The sequence below is a fragment of the Neofelis nebulosa genome, chromosome 9, assembly GCF_028018385.1.
Source record: "Neofelis nebulosa isolate mNeoNeb1 chromosome 9, mNeoNeb1.pri, whole genome shotgun sequence".
NCBI classification, from domain to species: Eukaryota; Metazoa; Chordata; class Mammalia; order Carnivora; family Felidae; genus Neofelis; species Neofelis nebulosa.
The window spans coordinates 75,252,787-75,273,951 of NC_080790.1; the positions used below are offsets into that span (position 1 = coordinate 75,252,787).

Here is a 21,165-nt window from a genome sequence, read left to right on the forward strand (position 1 = left end):
AAATTCATACTCCTCTCTTCAAAAGGGGGAGCTTACTACCCTCCCTTTGAGTGTGGGCTGGATGGACTCAGTTACTTGCCTTTAATGAATAAAGCGAAATGATGTGTGATTTCAGACACTAAGTCATAAAAGCCCCTGTGGCTTCCTCCTTGCTCTCTCTCGGCTCACTCTCGGTGGGGGAAGCCAGCAGCCATATTGTGACAACACTCAAACAGCTCCACGGACACGGTCACATGGCAAAAAACTGAGGTATCCTGCCAACAGCCATGAAAGAGTGTTTGGGAAGTAGATCCAACAGCCCCACTCAAGCAAAAGGACCAAAAGGAGGAGCCTTGATTCACCGGACCCATGGACACACGGCCTTGAACAGCATTTACCAGGCAGCGTTCTGTGGAAAATCAGTGTCCTACAAGAGGTCTAAAGGTAGGAGGTAAGAGTCTGGGGGATGCTAACGTTACATGGATGGATGGATGCATGGATGGATGAAAACAATAGTAATGCCTATATTAGTTAATGGAACTAAAGAACTTGCTAGATTATTTGAGTGTATGGTTAATATAATTTCAGCTATTTCGAAGGACATAATATTACATTTAATGGTACTACCAATCCAGTTAATGGTCATTTTTCTCTCGTATACCCCTGCAGCACATGAAGCTCTGGGCCACAGTGGGTCACTGCTGGTCACTTACAAACACATATATATTTATCTCAGGATTATTTACCAGCTGTGTATATTTTCTCCACAATCCATTCAAATAAAAATGTGTGTCTTTTACTCCTTTGATAAGGGTGTATCAACTCAAAATTGCCTCTTATACAGAAAATACACACATTGTGCTGTTTGCCAGTTTAAAAAAGCCAATGTCTTGATTCAAAGGTATAAATTTGACATATATCCAAAGCCAGGGAAGGGGAATACAGAAAAGAAGCTGAAGGGGGGAAAAAAAAAAAAAGCATTCAAGTGGTCGTTCACACTATCCTTGAAGCAGGATAAAAATCTGAGACTCCCAGGAGATGGGATGGAGCAGAAAGGTGCTTGAGCCCCTTGTCAGCTATGGAAAGCCCATGACTTTCAAATTTCTTCCCTTGCAGCCTGTGTAGACCACCTGTAGGCAGGATGGGGAGGACTACGACCACTTAACCCACCGGCAAGAGCTACATGCATCAGAAAGAGGCTACCATGACTCAGACGAGGTAACGGCACTGGGCACGGGGCAGGGGCAACACCCAGGTAACAAACACACCTTTGTGGCCGACTGCCCTAGCTCAGGCATGTCTAGGACAGCCATCCTAAAGTGCTGGGACTCTGTCAAGTGCCTTTGACACCTGAGGCCTTCCTCGTGGACACATATTCACGCAGAGAGCCTCAGCCATGGCCCAAACACCAGCTCCTCTGGAACCCTTGCCCATGCCCTCACCTTTCCATATTAGTGGCTCCATCCTCCGGGCCCCACAGTGCTTCTGTACCCCCGTAGCTCATCTTGCCAAGACAACCCCTAGTTCCCTGACCCACTGGGATGGGAAGCATGCCCTCCTCCGCTTGGGTTTCCCAGCCCTTAACAGAGCAGAAGGGCTCCGTAAAATCTGACTCAGCTGAGATGGAAAAGCTTACATCATCCACCCTGCATGCCTTGAGAGTGACTTCTACCAAATGATGAATAAAACATGATCACTTTGCATAAATTCAGAGAAGCATTTTTCCCCTAACCAAACTGAGGAAGTAAAGAATGAATTAGGCTTTCCTCGTGTCCTACAGTTACTCTTCTTAAAATCACCACATGGCTGTCTTTCTTCGTCCCGGGCACCATTGACCCACACAGTCTGAGGTCAATCAAATGCCATCAGAGCACCCGGAGACAGCCAGGCCTACTCTCACTGCAGAGTAGGAGCTTTAGGAGAAAGTCCACCGTTTCCATGGAAACTCCCCAAAGCGCTTGTCCCCAGCACGGGGCTCACCGCCGCTGGGGAGCTACCGTCGCGGCTGTCTGCGTTCTGGAGGAACACACCAACACCCTGTCGTGTGACCGCGAGTGAAGATGAACCAGAACAGAAATCACCTTGTGAAAACACACCCAATCCACACTCTTTATGCTGCAGAAATTTTATTTCTTGGCAGACCTTCTCCTCAGCATGCGGCCAAACCCTTACAACTTAATGCCGTCAACACGCACCTCTGTCCAAGTTCTTGAGTTTACCCAGACCCAGACAGGAGTACGGATAATGGGATTGGGCCCACTTTGAAAATGGTCAGGATTTTTCCCCTTCAGGGGAAAGTGGTCACATCATCTTATTGTGTGCCAGGCGATGGGGAGAGTGTCTCACATACACGGCTGAGTCTGTATTCGCATCAACTCTGAGTACTGGCATTACCCCCACCCCGGGCTTAAGGAAAGCAGCTGGCACCCTGAGGAAGGTGAGAAAGCCACCCCCCCCATCACCCGGCCAGGCTGCCTCACCTCAGAGGATTCCTCCACGTTACTACATGGCACTAACTCTCACGCATTCCAGCTATACTTCCTCTTAGGTTTATCCTATTAATTTTTATCGTTCCCTCTACTGAATGCTTAACTTCCTCTCTCTGAAGAGGCCTCTACCTGGCATTAACCAGATATTCATTGCTCAGCAAAGTAATTAGTTACCTTAATCTTCCTTTATCATCAAACCTACGTCCTTAATCCCTCGGCATAAGTTCCAGGCTCCCCCCAGCGGTTCTAGATCTGAATGCTGGCAGGCTGAAGTCTGAGCCCTAAAAGAAACCTTCAAAAACAGATACCATTAAACTCTCATCACCAAACAGCAGGTATCGACAGAACAACTATTATGCACAGATCCTGTGTGGTAACATGCATGGGCTGCAGAGGAGGGGAGGGGTGTTCATTTGTACAGCGTGTGAATGCCCACTCTAGGTTACCTCTTTAAAGACATACATTTGTATTCTTTTTACAAATGAACAGACTGAAGTTAAAGACTTCTTCACCTGGAAGCAGAGAGGCAGGATTATGGCCCTAGAGCCTGGGCCCTCCCCCCACCCTCATGCTGTTTGGCACAGTGCTAAAGTACCCTAGGGCATACACAGAACAAGCCAGTTCTAGGCTTCGAGCTTCAGCCTGGCTGTTGAGCAGAAAGTGGACCCACAATTCAAGTGAGTGTTTGCAGAGGGATGAATGGCTGTCTGAACAGAAGGGGCCCCTGAGGCAGGAGGAGATGGGCTTCTGGGGAGGCCCTGGGCAGAAAAGACGTGAGCCAGCTGTGATGAGGGAGACAGAGGCTGCTCTTGAAGGACAACGTCACCTCAGAGCCCACAGCACATTGACCCCACAGGATGGCGGGGTCATTCTCATGGGCCTGTCCTTCCATCACCCACTCGCCACAAGCCTCAGGAGGCACAGGTCACTTCTCTCCTTCCACCACTCCCTTGGTGCCCCAACTCTTCCTTCTCATTCCTCCCTACTTGAACTTTGCTGTGGGCGTGGCCCTCAGGGTTCCATGAGGGATGTAAATTATCAGCCCAAACTGGGGGCCCCCTTTCAACACTTTTCTGGACAGATGAATGAGACTCATGGGAAAGTGGGCAGGAGGCCCCAGGCTGAGTCACGGTGATTTCCTGAATGCCTGGCTACACTGCCTGTGAGAAGTCACCTGTCATCAGCAAGCCAGGCCAGCGGGGTGAGAGGGTGCATTAGCGACTCCTATGCATTTCTGAGCTCTCGGAACCCTCCTGCTGCAAAGACCACAATGATCTATCTCAAAGTCCCCCGCTGGTGCAAGCTACGAGGACAATCCTTCTGCCATCAGCGTATGCTGGTAAATCCATGTGCCATTCAGCAGCCAATGTTGCTCAAGCACACGCCACTCTTGCCTCTGTCTAAACGAAAACATGCTGAAGTCTCCAGAAAGCCTTGCTGCTGGACTCTCGGCCACCTTCGGAGCATCTTTTTGAACCAGGTGGGCGCTCAGAGCACACAACCCAAGTGTACTCCACAAACAGAGCAGATACGCAACCACCCCATCCTCTCAAACTCACCTTCCACACCAGCTTGCCCGACCTCCTGCTTTTCCACCTCTGCATTTTACATTTGACCTTCCCTGTTTTTAACATCCCCCACCCCCTTCACTACTTCTTTGAAAAAACAAAGCTTCAAATGTCTGGGGAGTTCCCACGTGCTCTGCACAGTGCTGGCACATAAGAGAAAGACGAGGACCAGCAGCATGCCATCCAATGAGCTCATCGGTCCACACGGACAGACGTGGGCCATGAAGGGGCCCAGTAAATGCCCACACATGCCACAGGGCTGAACGCAGGCAGTCCCCTCTCTCTGGGGAGGTGCACAGAACCTGAGTGGAACAGAGACTTTGCTGTGCAGGCAGCAGCAGCAGCGAAGGCCTTCTGGACAACAGAACTATCAGCGAACAAAGCACGAAGCCAGCAAGGCACAGGGTATATCTGAGGACCTGCTTAGTCAGAGAGAAGAGTTTCCAGAATGACAGACAAGGCTGCAAATGGAGACCAGACGTCGACTGTGAAAGGCAGGGCCAATGGAAGGAGTCAGTCTTTATCCTCCAGGCAACAGGAAGATAGCAAAGAATTTTCGAGCCACAGTGCTGTTTCGTGGGGATGGGTGTGACAGCGGCACTGAGTAGGAGGCCTGCAGGTGGGAGCCACCAGAAGGAACCTGCTCAGATGCTCTGAGACACCTGCCGGTGAGGGGCACCTGGGCTCTCACCGTTGCCATGGGAACAGAAAAACAGGATCGACGCATGTAAATGGCTTTTTTAAGGAAAACGATGTTGTGACGGTGCTGAGAGCAGTAGAGAGAGAACAGTCAACGAGGACAGTGATGTTCAGAGTGGACACTTCTGTTTTGGGGGACTTGGACTTTAAACCCTTTTCTGTCTCGGAAAAACCCTCCCCACCCCCCCACCCCCTAGTCACATGCTTCTTGATGGAAGGCAGAGCCCATATCTTCTAGAAAAGTTGAAGGAGACAGACTGTCCTCTCCCCCTCCCCTTGGCAGCCATTGTTCAGAGGTATGACCTCCCCCAGATGGTCCCACCTGGACTTCAAAACTCAAGGGGTGACAAGGACATAGGGACAGTTTAGGATTCAGTCCCAGAGGAGGCATCCAGCAGCAATCAGGGCTGGATCCAGGGCTGCGATCAAGCCAGAGAGCTTCTGTGGTTCAACTTGGGCCGGGCTTCCTGTGGTCTGGCAGAGCATGGCTCTCCAGCCATGTTGCAGCCTAGAGATTCCTCAGTTACTCAACGGGCCCTTAACAGATGCCTTTAGTCAGAATCATACTGATAAAAATATCAAATCCAATCCATGCTCTGGGCCCCTCCTCAAAGCCTTTGTCCCCAAACACCCAGATGGCACAGCCTTTTGTCCTGCTGAACCCTTCTAGCTCCTCTGAACACAGACGCTCACCAGGTAACCCCTTTGTGCTCACTTCTATTAGCCAGTGTTCTACTGACTAGACTGCAGGTGCAGCCAGGACAGAGCCCACATCTTTTTTTTTTTTGAGGGTGGGGAGGGGCAGAGGGAGGCAGAATCTTAAGCAGGCTCCACGTTCAGGGCAGAGGCCGACATGCAGCTCAGTCCTCCGACCCCGGGATCATGACCTGAGCCGAAATTAAGAGTCCCACTGAGCCACCCAGGCGCCCCCCATGTCCTCTCTTAAACTTACTTCTGTGGTCTTGCTCCACTCCACCCAGCAAAACCTGGCCCACTCCCACACTAGCACAGCACTGTGGGTAGGAAAGGCACTCTGGATACACCTACAGAGGGATATGAAGTTCATTTATTCACTCTGGGCAAAATCTGAAAAGCCTCTCACAGGAGTTAAAAGTCCTTAATGCTGCAATGTTTGGAAAATTTTGTAAAAGTATTGAGAGATAAGGTAGAGAAATAAGAGGGCTGCTAGAGTAACATCAAAATATATTTAATGACAATTTTTGCCTCAAAATAATCCAGGGGAACAAAGAAATGGGTATAAGTATAGATTCAACGAGACTGGCCGTACATGAACGGATAGCTCAAGTTAGGAATAGGCACATGGGGATTTATTTTCCTATTCTCTTTAGTTTTGATGTTGAAATTTTCTATAATAAAAACCTTAAAAAGGTTCAAGATATCAAAATTAAATGGCTGTCCATGAGAGTCTAAGCATGAACAGAGAGGGGATTGAAATCTCCCGTGACCGGGTAATAATTGCTCAGGACGGATAGTGAGCAGTGAGCTCCATGTTTTTAGGAAAAGCTTGGATTTAGTAATAATGCAAAAACTTCCATTTATTAAAGAGCTTCCAGGGGTAGAGGTGGGGGAGAGTGCTTCAGTAATGGAATCAGCATGGAGGGATTTCAGCCCAAAGAGCACACAAGGGGGAAGTGGTGGTGATAATACCCACTGTGCACTGCCTACAGTTCCCTGCCCCGTTCTGGTCACCTCAGGGTGACCTGGAGGAGAATGACTGATACCTGTGATTTACCTTTGTATACATAAGAAACTGCCATCCATCCCATAACGTCAGGTGCAGTGAATCAGAACACGTAAAGATATAAGGAGTCAGAAACATGCTCTTGACTGCAGAGACGTAACTTCCACCTTTCACCAAACTGATTGAATCTTATAAATCCTATGTCCCCGTTCCTGGGAAAGCTGCATATAAATCTACTTAGGGCACGGCAGACTGACTTCTTATGGAAACCCACCTAGTGTTCAGAAAGAGAGGTGTACAGTCAGATTTTTCAAAAACCCGGTGCATTATTTCAGTGCTTCGACTGAAACTTCAAAAAGGGCCAGCTTGAGAATGACACGCCTTTGCCACAGATGACCTCTGTGTCAGATGGCAGAAAATTAAAATCAGTGGAAGATGAATTGTAAGATAGAAGTCCATCTCTGGAAGGGTCTCCTCTTACCCTCTTCTGCATCACCATAGTTTTAGAAGGTGCTTACCGCGACATTTACTGCTGGTCCGACCCTCATTTCCATCTCTGGCATTTTGCCATCATCCTGGCTGCAAATTCCTCTAAGCAGGGGTCTGCCTTCCCCTGCCCTCAGCTGCAGCTGTCACTCACAGAGGTCCCCTACACTCACCCACCTCCCCCTCTTCTACCCAGGACACTCACTGGAGACTCTGAGCTCCTTCTCCTGCTGACCTTATATTCCTTGAGCTACATGCAATTCCCTCCCTGCACCACCACCTGCTTCTGTAACAGATCAACACACAAGATGTGGCCTATCACTGATTAACACTTTATTATTGTTGTAACTTCTCCTAGCGATTACAAGGCTACTTCCTTAGAGGCCCCTAAACGTGCCATCTGGGTGCCTAAGGGAATCTCCTCTGTCCACACAGGCTCATTTCACCTAGGTGGGTGAATGTCCCCTCCTTTCCGGTTCTCCTTGAAGGGAAGAGGGCCATCCTCCCTTTAGGATATCCTACCATTTCGATGGTAAATGTTCCTGATCGAGGCTACAGAGAAGGTTCAGTTCCTTGGAAATAAAATAAACCCCTCCTCCAAGGTACTCCCTTGCTTCCTCTTTGAATTAGCGGGAATGTGTGTTTCTCACATACGTTGGGGAAGACTACTTCTACATCTCTTAAAAGCAGGGCTTTCCCTGTGACCAAGTTGGGAGAAGCTTGCATTCTGTATTCTCACTGAAGAGAGATTCACACACATATTAGTATAGTAAAGACTACAATTAGGACTGTAATGTATCATTTCCCCTAATAGCATCCAGTGAGATTAGAATTCTCTAGAACTCTCCCTTGGGATATTGCAGCTACAGCTTAATAGTCCCAAAGAAGCTAAGCAGAAGCCAGAGGGCAAACCTGTGGCCTTTCCTGCTTTTAACTCCTTGCTGTTATCTGGAGTCATGAACACACAACCCCCAGAAAGATTCATGATGATTCCCTGCCCTGGCTATAACCTCATTTCTGTCCACATCAGCTGACTCTGAAAATCAAGGCCCATTTCTACTGACCATCAAGCACGGAGGATACAAAGGATTGGTTTTCAGCACACATGCTACCCTCCTCCCAGCATGCCCACCTGTCCTGAAGGGGATGGAAAGCCAGAACTACATCTCCCAGATATCTCATGGCTAAGGTTCCAGCTGTGAGTTCAACGTGGCCATTCAGATGTACTGTTAGGAAATTTGGAAAGCAAGAGTGAGGCAAAGGCCATAGTTCTCTGTCGCCGCTCCTTCCACAGCAAGAAAAGTCCAAGAGGCACTAGGTTCTTCTATGATGGTTTTAGCCAAGGTTCCAGCATGCAGGTGCCAGCTTCATGGGTGTCAGGAGGCAGGACTAAAACACCCATGTGCTGGTGCAGATCACAGCAGTGTGGCCTGGTTTTGATCGAGGCAGCCTCTCAAGCATGGAAGTGCCAGTGTGGTCCTGGGGAGGTTGCTCCATCACTGTGGAAGAGGCAGCAGCTTCCTTGGTGGTCCAGCTCTTTAGCATGGCTTTGGGACACTCAGTCCTGAAACCTCCACCTGGAGAACTGTGTCATCAGAACTCTTAATAACTCAAGCCATTCAATTCCCTGAAATAAATCCCTTCCTCCTGGAGTTTGCTATGGTGGATTCTGCTTCCTGAAATTGAACATTGATCCATACTCCAGCTCCGTCTGTGTTCTTGCAAGGATGACCCAACCTCTCAGTCGCGCTGTGATGGCTGTGGGATTCTAAATAGTCATGGTCTATGTTCCATCCAGGAAGGAAGCCTCCTATATGGCTGACTGTGGGGGAAAATGCTGAAAACCTGAAAAGCTGGCCTTCTGCAACCAAGTATGCGTCCTGGGTCAGTTCAATATAGATGTCTGCCTCCCAAGCAAGTAATGATGCCAAAACTCCTGGAGTGGCAACTATATGTTGGATGCCACCAGAGGTGGAAACCACGTAAAGCCCAGGCAGCGGAGTTTACCGGAAGGAGCAATATACCTGGGTTCTAACTGCAACCTATGCCATTTAAACTTTGTGAGTTGCAGACCCCCCTGTTCTGCCCCGTGGGGACAGTGACATCATCCACCTCAAGGGGAGACAGGAAGGAAGAGTAACCTGAAAGATCTTTGGGCAGTAGGCGAGGCGGGGGGTGTGGAAGGGAAGGGGGAAGGGTGGTGATGGGAGACAGGGGCGAGTATTATTATTTTTGAAGGATGGCATTTATTACTACTAATTATTATTAGGATCCAGAAATCATAACCAAGAAAAGCATATTTTCCATACTTTGAAATATACTGGCTAAATCTTTAATACTCATAACTTTTCAGCACATTGGCATTTAGAGACAAAATTTTATGAACCTCATAAAAAAAAAAATCAGAGCACTAAAGTGCAATGCTTCCTTTAGATTACAGCCAAGCATTGGAAAGGTTTTTTTTTCAAAAATCATCTAATTTCAATGGTACTATTAAGACCCATCACAGGGTTACTATTTTCAGGTTATCCTTTTGTGCTGTCCCACAAGTTGGCTGGAATATTTCCTGTACCTCTGTGGCTCTGGTTTTTTGTTGTTGCTATTGTTGTTTTTGTTTTTAAGCAAGAATCATTCCTGTTTCTTCAGTTTTTGACACAACAGGAAATCAATATGGCAGGTTTCTCTCACCACTAGCCTTAAAATGCCATGACCCCTTGAAGCAAATCCTCTTGACACAATCTCAAAGTGCTGCTCTAAGATAACAGAGAGCCACAAGGCAAGGGGTTCTTGGGAAGAAATAGACTAACAGGCAGGAAAGCAGGCAGTGGCCAGACCAAGGGGAAGGAGCTCCGTGCTGTCAGTGTGTAGCAGAGCAGTGGGTTAGGAATTGGGACAAGTGACAGAAGGGGACCAAGAGTCATGTAGCCAGAGCTCCCTGGGCTGAGGATAGTTCTGCAATCAACTCACCATGCATTCCAGGACCCAGAACAGAAGTCAGCCACAGTGTGGAGCCCAGAGCCCATGGGCTACGGCAGGTAAGGGTTATACCTGCCAGCAAGAGCTGGGTCCATCAAAAGAGGCCAAGGAAGGCCCCTGGGGAGGTCCCTGATCAGGGAGTCCTGTGGAAAGGATCCAGACCCTAAAGAGGGGGTGGGCCCAACACTCTCTCCACACCCGATTCTTGCGCTTATGTTACCAAAAGTCTTCAGTAAGACAAAACAAAACACATAACTCAACAGGATTCCTTTAAGGTTCCCTAGTGCATTTAACATAGGATTTAGCTTTTTAAATGGTCTTACACATAACATTTTGGGAAAATAACAAAAATCAAACAAAAAACCATAAATCTATGGATTTTTTTAAACCATAAAACATTTCACACTGCAAAATGAAATCCTAGGAGGTGCTCTAACCCTAAAATATTCACTTTAGGATGTTTGAAGTGTTTGCTCTAACCATGGAACTAAACCCCATTTGTTGTCAACGACAGGCAAAGAAATCAGACTAGGGGATGATTGTGCAGTGCTGAAAGAGCAAGCAGGTCCGATGCAATCAAAGGGATACATGAATCCATGTAGATTAACTGCTTTTTAAAATGAAGTTGACTAGATTTGCTTTGTGTATAGGGAGACATGTTTTAAAATACATGCAGCCACTTTCTACGATCCAATTAATGGCAACAGCTTTATCCAAGGACACTAAAGAGTTAGTTGCAAATATAAATGTCCCAAGCAGAAGGGTTCTGCAAACAGGGCTGCCTAAAGACAGCTTTGCTGTATTCTCTCAGATCCAAAAAAAAAAAAAAAGAAAAAAAGGGGAGGGTGGGGGTGGGGAGCTTTGTTAGGTCCTTCCCTCCAGGCACACACATCATTTTATTTGGAAGTCACATGGTGTGATTAAATTTAACTGGGTGGAGCAGTGGAAAACCACAGTATTAACAACACAATTCTTTTTGAGGAGAGATTCTTTCTGCCAAGTGCAAAGGAGATAATTCCGAAAGTGGTGAGCTGCTAAGAACTACTTTCTGCATTTTTTAAAATCTAGAGGTACCAAGATAGAAGATCTCTGCTCATTATGGCACTGCTTCTAATAACTGAATCCAGGGAGGGACCTGGGTTTTCATCATTTGGGCTCATGGTGGGAAAAAAAAAAATCATAGCCCATATAGGAGAGATTAGCCGCTTACATAACTTATGTAAGTTAATATCCGTGCGTGTCCATGTGCCCAGTTCCTGGAAGGTTACAGAAGAAGTAAACAGAAGTCATCTCTGGAGAATAGAACAGATTGGGGGAGGAGTGTCTTTCCCTGTCCAGTTTACACCCTTCTGTCCTAGCTGAATTTTTATGCTAAGTATTACTTTTATAATTAGAAAAACTAGCCACGAACACATGCTTAAAAATCACTTTAAGAGCCCACAGGCCAGGAATCCTAGAAAGCTCAGTGTGAGCCCTGCTCAGTCACCAGGAAGCTATAAAGGTAGAAAGGCTCTACAGCTGTAACACTCTGCACAGTTTCCAGGGCATACACCGTCTCCCTTTATTCCTGTAACACTGTCACTGGCATCAAGACAAGACACTCCAGAGACCGTGACTGCTCCTATTTAACCCATAAAGAAATGGAGGTGCTGAAGACTAAGTGTCCTTCCCGGAGCCACAGGAGCTACAGTCAGGGAAGCTGCACTTGAACCCAGGCTGCCTTCATCACCGCCATCCTGTCTTCATTCTGGAAACCTTACACAGGTCACTTCTGGGTCTTGGTCTACCCGTCAATAAAATGGAGACATTATCATAGGCATCCTTGCAACAAATGAGTACACAGTATCTTATTTTACTAAAGACACAACTGAACTCAGGTCAAGTAACTTGCCCAGTGACAGACAGCACTTGAACCCAGAAACCCTCTCACTCCATTTCCTGGCTGCTATTCCAGCCACCTCTCCCGATTGTCCCTTCCACCTACAACAGGGCTGGTTTCAGGCCCCCAGATGTTCACAAACAGTCTTGACTTGCAAAAGCAGGTGTCCTAGAACGTGCATGGCAGGGACAAGGGCCGATAAACCGTCCACAGAGCCACCCACTCTCAAGGCATTTGCCTAAAATCTGCTCCATGCCCCAGAAGGCCTCGAGCAAGCTCACGGATTCCAAGTTGCTCTGCAGGAAGGGAGAAAATAAACTTCGGCTCTGCAGAACACTGACAATTAGGGAAGCAACTTCCAAGGAAAGATTCCCAGGACCTTTCCCCAAAGCCAGAGCTGCACATCTCTCCAGGAGATGCTGGGGAGAATGATGGTCTCCCACCCACTCCCATGCCTGAGCTATGCCCCGACCTCCAGTGCCCACTACGGTTGTGCAGAAACGGACATGCCAGCCCAGCCCACCCTTCCCCAAGGTGTGACAGGGAGAGAGGCCAAGTCCCTCCTAAGGTACGGAGTAGAAACGATCCGTGCAGGGAGGGAGACGGCATTACAGTCATACGGGCTCACTTTCAGCGCACGCCATGAGAACAGCTATCAATGCATGAAAAATACAGTATAAATTTAACTCCTCCTGCCCAGGAAAAGCAAAACCCCATCCAGAAGAGCCAGGAGGAGGAGTCCATCAGAATGGCCAAGGTAGAGGGAAGTAACTCCATCTGTAACCCTAACACACAGGGAGCTCACCCCAGGAACCTTCCACACACATGGCCTGGCTCCCTCGGGGCATCAGCCACTGATCACAGCTCAGGAGCCTGTAACAGGCCTGGGGCCTTCACCCACACCCTGGGGCCAGCCGGGGGTCGTCCCTGCAGGGCCCTCAGAGTCCTGTTCCAAGTGCCCCGCAATTGCTCTGCAGCTTCCAATCAACGCAAACTCAACATTCAGTTAATCTCTACAAAATGAAAATCCCTACTTGGCTCTGTTCATGAGCCATCTTTTAGGGAAGCCCCCACGTGGCCAGCTGAAATGCAGCGAACACACACAATGACCACACAGTGCCTGGCTGCAGCAGTGAGGGGGAATACCTAAGACTAGGGCTGAGACATTCATTTGTATATGTGAGTTGTTTTGTTTTGTTTTTCCCCCCACTAAGATTTAAAGCCCAGATAGCCAAATAGTTTAGCGGTGACTGGTCATCGCCACACACTGCTGTGGAGTGCGGTTTCTGTCCAGCTCTGGATGAGCCAATGGCAAACCTTTAGATTTCCGAGTGGTGGCCAGCTTTATTAACAACATCCAAGTTCTTCTGAATGGAGCCTGCTTTCCTCCACACAGGTTCGCCCTGCCAGGGGCGATGACAGAAGCCGGAGCTACCCTGGAACCGGCGAATTCAGAGGCGCCACGTGAAGACCTAAGAAGAAAAGTGCAGTGCAGGCCCCAAAGGGGCAGGTGGAATCTTGAACTCTCACTCACCAGACAGACACCTTCCATTCATTTTCCTCCTCGTCCTTCTCGTCCATTTGTGGACAGGTCCCCAGGGTCAGAGAGTCGCTGAGTATTAGGCCAGTTTGGGGGGAATGCAGGAAAAGAAAAATGCCCACCAAATATCAAGGTGAGGACAGGCATGCGGGGAAAGGCAATCAATGCCTTTTTATCCCGCAAAGAGAATTTTCCAAACATCGTTTTCCCCCAGTCACTGAACACAAATCCCCAAGACATCTTTGTATTCTTCAAGCCCAGCTGTCATAGGAGGACCCAGCACCACAGAGTAACCCGCCCAATGAAGAAACCCTCAGAGTCCCACAGGCTCAGACTGCTGTGTGACGGACACCGGCAGGGCAAGGGTGTCGCATTAACTCCCACGTGTCCCTTCCCAGCTTCCACATGGTCGTGTGCAATGGGACAGCCCCACCCTGAAAGCTGGAGCCTGCTCTCCACAGAGGAGTAACTGCATCCCCATGAAATACAAAGGAAGTAGGCGAGACAAGTCACCAAAGAGGAGAACCCGCTGTAACAGAGCCATTTACTCTTTAAACGTTAAAAAACATTTACTTATGTTTGGGTTTTGGTTTTTTCTTTCCACAAAAAAAAAAAAAAAAAAGCCTTTTCCCTTAGCCAGCCAAACCTGACACATTAGGTTCTTTTGGAAATAACTCAAAAATCCAATGGAAGGCAGGAAAATGCCCCTGCGGAGGCTATGGCATAATGATGCACAGAGCTCCAGAGGTCCTCCAGCTACCACTGAGCTTTTTAGTCTCTGGTTAACATGCACAGTGGCACACAGCCCTGGGTAGCCTCAGAAAAGCCACTTAGAATTCAATCTTGTTCCCTGCAACACTAGAGTGGGAGATCAAGAAGATGGACATCAGAGCCAGAAGGAAGGGCTCTGTTCAAATCGTGACACTGCCTCTTACTGTGTGACCTAGTTACTTCACCACACCGGGCCTCAGTTTCCTCAACTACAGAAATGGGGATGGGGGCGCCTGGGTGGCGCAGTCAGTTAAGCGTCCAGCCAGGTCACGATCTCGCGGTCCGTGAGTTCGAGCCCCGCGTCAGGCTCTGGGCTGATGGCTCGGAGCCTGGAGCCTGTTTCCGATTCTGTGTCTCCCTCTCTCTCTGCCCCTCCCCCGTTCATGCTCTGTCTCTCTCTGTCCCAACAATAAATAAAAAACGTTGAAAAAAAAATTTTTTTTTTAAAAATAAAAAAAAAAAGAAATGGGGATAAGAGCACCCCACAATATTGAAATGATTAGATGAACTTATAAAACATATTTAATATACTTCTTGAGATATAGCCAGCACGATGTAAGCGTTGGCTATTTAAAAAAAATTTTTTTTTGATGTTTATTTACTTTTGAGAGAGAGAGAGAGAGAGAGAGATACAGAGCATGAGTGGGGGAAGGGCAGAGACAGAACAGGAGACATAGAATCCAAAACAGGCTGCAGGCTCTGAGCTGTCAGCACAGAGCCCGATGTGGGGTTCAAACTCACAAACCAGGAGATCGTGTGAAGTCAGACACTCAACCGACTGAGCCACCCAGGTGCCCTAAGCACTGGCCATTATTAATTAGAATTGCTTAATGCACTGAGGACCTACTGAAGACTGTGAATGCAAGAGCTTTTACATTGCAATAATAACTATATTCATAAATTTCTGACTTGGGTACTTGAGGGTTATTGGTGTTATGCATTATCAAAATATAGTAGTGAGGCCTGGAAATTCTGTCGATTTGAATGTGTACACCTAGATATTTTTTTTTTTAAATTTTTTTTTTTTAACATTTATTTTTGAGACAGAGAGAGACAGAGCATGAACAGGGGAGGAGCAGAGAGAGAGGGAGACACAGAATCTGAAACAGGCTCCAGGCTCTGAGCTGTCAACACAGAGCCCGACGCGGGGCTCGAACTCACAGACCATGAGATCATGACCTGACCTGAAGTTGGACGCCCAACCGATCAAGCCACCCAGGTGCCCCAACCTAGATATTTTTAAAGGTGTGCACTTAGACTGCCAGATGTGCCCACCCTTTGTTTTTCAGGATGTACGGGGCAAAATTCAAACACGGCGTGTCCTATATATGGATTGCCTTAATTCTGTGGTCCAGCCTCTTCTGGAAGACACTGCATAGAGCAGGAGAAGGTGGGCACATTCAGGTGCCAGCTGCAGTCCCCGAAATCTTTAAAGAGCTGTTCTGAGCCCTTAGGATCTAGCTCTCACTTACTGATCCATGAGAATGTGACAAATTGTGCTTCCTGATAGAACTGTATTCAAACCACCATAGTCCTTTGCATCTAGCCAGAACCTACAGACCCAACAAAGACTCTGCTGCGTTCCTTTTCCGAGAGACCAGATATTTACTGCACACCTGCTATGAATGAGCTGCCGTGCTAGACGCTGGTATACGTACACTCTCTGCCCTCACGTAGCCATCCAGGCCGATTTCTTTAATCATAAAAATACACATAAAATTATAAATTGAGATAAACGTATGAAGATAAAAACAGGGCTATGAAAGTGTATACTGAGGAGACATAATGGACACTGGCCTTAGCCAATTCTCTGCTGAAGAAGTGACATTCAAAGTGAGACCTCCAGTTTCTGGTAATGGTAGATTAGGTAATGGTAGTTGAGCCAACTGTATCACCAAAAATAATGACCAGATTAAAAAAAAGTCAGATAAAATTATTCTTTAAACCATCGAAAAGTATAGGGATGCCTGGGTGGCTCAGTTGGTTAAGCATTCAATCTTGATTTTGGCTCAGGTCATGATCTCGTGGTCCATGAGATCAAGCCTGTGTCGTCAGGCACTGCACTGACAGTGTGGAGCCTGCTTGGGATTTTCTCTCTCTCTCTCTCTCTCTCTCTCTCTCTCTCTCTCTCTCTCTCTGCTCCTACCCTGCTTGTGTGAGCAAGCTCTCTCCCTCTTTCAAAATAAACAAACATTTGAGGCAAAAAATAAATAAAGCATCAAAGTATAGACGAGATAGTGGTGAAGAACAAGGGAAATTGCAGAGAAATAGGAACACAAGGAGCCACTTTTGCCCTGAGGGTATTTGCCAATTCTGAAAAATTTCTATTGTTTACGAGACACTCAATCTATGGTATTTTGTTACTGCAGCCCAAACAGACTAAGACAGAAATAGCAGCCTGGATGAGATAAGACAGAGACCCAAGCCCTAAACTTGGCTTAAGTTAGCTCTGGATACCAGGCATTAAGCAGGAACAAATACTAGAGGAAGGCACCTTCGTAATAGGTCCCAAATACAAATCAACACAACAACCAAAGATAACCAAGTCCACAAGGAAAGAAGCACCATGAGTAAGAACTAGTTGAAAAAAAACCCATAAGAACAGAACTACAAAACCTTCAAGTATTGGAACAGTCAGACCATAAACTATGCTTACAGCGTGGGAAGATTTTAAAAAGATCACTTGGAAAATATGTACCAGGAATAGGAAAACTAGTGACCTGAAATATTTTAAAAAGAACCGAATAGAAATCTAGAAATTAATATAGTACCAACAATTTAAAACTCAAGATTTTAATACCAAATTAGATACAGTTGGAGAGAGATTTGAAAAATCAGACTAAATTATCCAGAGTATACCATTTAAAGACAAAAAAGATGGAAAATACAGAAGAGAGGATAGAGGATGTAAAGAGAAAATGAAGTGTTCTGTAATCAAGACCTCAGAAAGAGAAAAGGGGATGGGGTAGAGGTAATACGTGAAGAGATAAAGGCTGATCATTTTCCAGAATTTTTTTTTAATTTTTAACGTTTTATTAATTTTTTTTAATATAACTTATTGTCAAATTGGCTAACATACAGCGTGTAAAGTGTGCTCTCGGATTTTGGAGTAGATTCCCATGGTTCATCACTTACATAAACACCCAGTGCTCATCCTAACAAGTGTCCTCTTCAATGCCCATCACCCATTTTCCCTCTCCCCCATCCCTCCCATCAACCCTCAGTTTGTTCTGTATTTAAGAGTCTTTTATTTATTTTTGAAAGACAGAGCACGAGCAGGGGAGGGGCAGAGAGAGAGGGAGACCCAGAATCCAAAGCAGGCTCTAGGCTCTGAGCTGTCAGCAGAGCCCAACACAGGGCTCAAACTGCGAGGTCATGACCTGAGCCAAAGTCAGATGCCCAACCAACTGAGCCACCCAGGTGCCCCTCCAGAACTTATGAAAGACATCAATATGTAAATGTAAAACCCATTCAGTTCTAAGAAGGAAAAATAAAAAGCTAAACTCTGACACAATACTATTAAAATATACACCCCCAAAGATAAGGAGAAAAATCTTAAAGGGATCCTGAAATGAAGCCAAGCATATTACCTTTAGTAGTGACAGAGTGATGGGTGTCCTCTCAGTAAGAACAATGTGAGATAGTGAAATGATCCCTTTAATGTGCTTGAAGAAAATAACTCCCTAACTAGAATTCTATACCAACAAAAACAACAAAATCATCCAAGGATGAAGGTCATCAGAAATATTTTTAAGTAAAACTAAGAGTGTTTGCCATCAGCATACTGAAATGTGAATTGTAAGGGAATTTATAAAGGATATACTTTAGGCAGAAGTATCCTAAATGGTAGGTTTGAAGTATATGAAAGAACAAAGGGCAAAGAAAGTGGTAAATATGTGGTACTATCAACAAAATATTGGCTACATAAAACAATTATAATATTTTATAGTTTCCTTTTTTTATCATGAACAGCATGTAAGATGAGCATGGGGAAAACAAACGTAATTATTCTAAGAGCCTTGTGTTATTTGAAAAGAGAGTAAAAGTTTGATTAAACTTTAAAATTTGAAAAGTGGGCATAAATATATTTAAGTGGTAACTTCCAAGGTAATCACTAAGAGAAACAGACATTTTCGAAACTAATAAATGGCAAAAATAAAATGATAAAAGAAAGAAAGAAAGAAAGAAAGAAAGAAAGAAAGAAAGAAAGAAAAGAAAGAAAAGAAAGAAAGAAAGAAAGAAAGAAAGAAAGAAAAAAAGAAAGAAAAGAAAGAAAATCAAGAAAGGAGGGTAAAAGACCAGGGTACATGTAGGAAGAATAAAATGTTAGGTTTAAATCCAAATATATCAGCAATTACATTAAATATAAGTAGAGAGAGATATTCTAGTTAAAAGGCAAGGACTATCAGACTCGATTTTTAAAAATTCTGCAGTATGATATTCACAAGAGACAAGGTATAATATAAAGAATCAGAAGCTGTTGATCTGACCAAGAATAGTTTTCCAGGCAGAAAGAATAACATATGCAAAAGCCCAGGAGTAGGAAAGTTCAACAGATAGGAGGTCAATGTGGTAAGGTATAGAGATTAAAAAGACACACAGCCTAAACTGAGCTGGAGGTGTAAGCTTAGCCACTCCACACAGGGGCAGGCCAGAAAAGAATCACCGAATTTATCCTAAATGGCTGAAAAGTATTGGATGAAGTACACAAGACACAGTCTAGGGTCTCAAGCTGCAATGCAATAGACTTAAGCAGAAATGGTAAAAAAAAAAAAAAAAAAAAAAAAAAAAAAAAAAAAAAAAAAAATAAGCTGAAGGTGACCTGGGAAGAACCGCAGGGACCAGATGATGGAGGGCTTGCATTCTGATAAAGGAATGTAGATTTGCATGTTGCAGGTGATAGGGGACTGCCGAAGGATTTTAAGCTGTAGAGTAATTTGATGAAAAGTGCATTTAAAACCATTCAGGCATGACTGTGGAAGATGAAATAAGAGGGGGATTGGAAGTAGGGAGACCAATTAGACCACTCGTGGTTTCAGAGCCACTGTCATTTTTTCATACTACCTCTCAGTGATATACAGAGAAATGAGCATTTTTTTTAAGTTTATTTATTTTGAGAGAGAGAGACAGACAGACAGTAGGGAAGGGGCAGAGAGAGGAGAGAGGGAGAATCCCAAGTAGGCTCTGCACTGTCAGAGCAGAGCCCGATGTGGGGCTCAAACTCAAGAACCTTGAGATCATGACCTGAGCCAAAATCGAGTCTGACCCTTAACTGACTGAGCCACCCAGGCACCCCAAGAAGCGTGCACTTATCTCACACTCCCCAGAGGGACCAAAATCAGGGAAGCAGAAATGGATTTTCAAGCACCCATAGTAGATTATTCCCACCATGGTTACCAAACTCCAGAAAGTGGCTTCATTTTGAAATTATAAAATCTACCCACTGTACTATTAATTAGCAAACATTTTTTTTTAGCATTTTCTGAAGACTAGGTATCTGCTAACATGGTGGGAAATACAAAAGACCTAGCACTTTTAACTAGGAAGAGATATTATGTCATTCACTTTCCAAAATGTCTTTGAGGAGTTTGACAACTCATTAAGTTCAACCTCCCAGGCATCGCCCGAACCCCCTGTAGGCGGAAGGTTAGCTGACATCTATAGGAACATGTGGAGGGATGGGAGCTCACCATCTCCACAAAGCAGCCTGGTTAACCGTGGGGAAATCTTTACCTTGAGCTTGCATTTTACCCCACTGCTATTTTCCCTGATCTGTGCAGAACAAAATGAATCCCTCATCTATAGAACCACACTTCCCTGGGAGGTGACTGCCTTGAGGCCTTGATCCATGCCAGGTGTCTCTTCCCTCAAGTGACCCCTCTCCTGGTTCCCTCCAGAGTGGGCTGGGGTGTGCCAACATCCTCCTTAGCAGGCACCCCCTGAACCGGTCCCCAACGTGAAGTGTTCAATATGGTCGTGAACACTGAATTAGCAAGCTTTAAATCATAGCGAATTTAAGGCTATAGATGAAAATGCTTAACCAAGACCAAGGTCAGACATACTGTGGGATTTTCACCACAAATACTGCCGGCTGCACCTTGAGCTCAAATGTATGGCTTTCTCTATTAATGGACTAGAAAATCTGCATGTGGTTGTTCTTTCCTCTGACTGCTGTCCCACTGCTGCCCTGGGCCTACCTGGAGAAGCCGCCCTCACATCCACACCATCCAAATGCTCGATCTTGCAGCTTCTCAGGGGGCCCATGGAGATCAGGTGCACTTGTTGGGGGTTTTCTATATTTGTAGGCATACACACATAGGCATACATACATTTCATAACTAATTCATATATCTATATTTATATCTATCTATATATGGATATAGATATTTCTTCCTACCAAAATAATACAGGATACACTCACCTGCTTGAAACAAGCTTATAGACATAAGCTTTACCCCCAAATTAAAATAAGAAACAGACCAACAGAATGAGGCATTTAATTCCCCAATATTCCCAGTTGCCATCTGTTCGGTGGCATATTCTGAAATCTGTGAGATCCAGGGCCAGCAGTGAGCAGAAAGCAGGAATCCTCTCTCTCTGTAAACTGTGGAATGCAGTTTGTTGGAACAAGCCACCAGCCACATTTCATCACTAGGAATGTAGACCCCAACAGCAAGGGTTACTCACGTGACACTTTAATGAAATAAGCGGACACCTTAGCTAGGTATTTGACACATCTCATGGCCATGCTCTGCCCAATGTGACTCTTCCAACAACCCTTATCAGACAGTAAGAAGGAAGGAGAGGGGGCCCCCGAAAGAGTGGCAATTGGCAACTGGCTCAGAGGCAAGTGACACATTGGAAAAAGAGCTCCGCGTGGCTCAGTCCAACTGTGGGGAGGACATGGTTGAGAGCTGGCAGCCATCTGTAGGCTGAGAAGCCTCCTCCCTCACTCAGTCTTGAAGATGGCAGGTGGGAGGACAGGTACCAGTTCAGGGCAAAGCAATCACAGAAGCCACCCCTCCCCAACCCCAGCTGGAATAGAGCCCCCTGTCATTCCATGAAAGCCCTACAAG

General features: G+C 45.9%; 1 protein-coding gene and 1 long non-coding RNA gene across 4 annotated transcripts in view; one reads left to right on the forward strand and one right to left on the reverse strand.

Moving 5' to 3' along the window:
- PRKCE (protein kinase C epsilon) overlaps window positions 1–21,165 on the reverse strand; it is a 502,434-nt gene that overhangs the window by 269,398 nt on the left and 211,871 nt on the right. The window lies entirely within an intron of this gene.
- LOC131485152 (uncharacterized) lies at window positions 275–13,262 on the forward strand. Its single transcript, XR_009248662.1, has 3 exons — window positions 275–430; window positions 1,096–1,197; window positions 13,175–13,262. It is a non-coding gene; the product is annotated as an uncharacterized LOC131485152 (long non-coding RNA).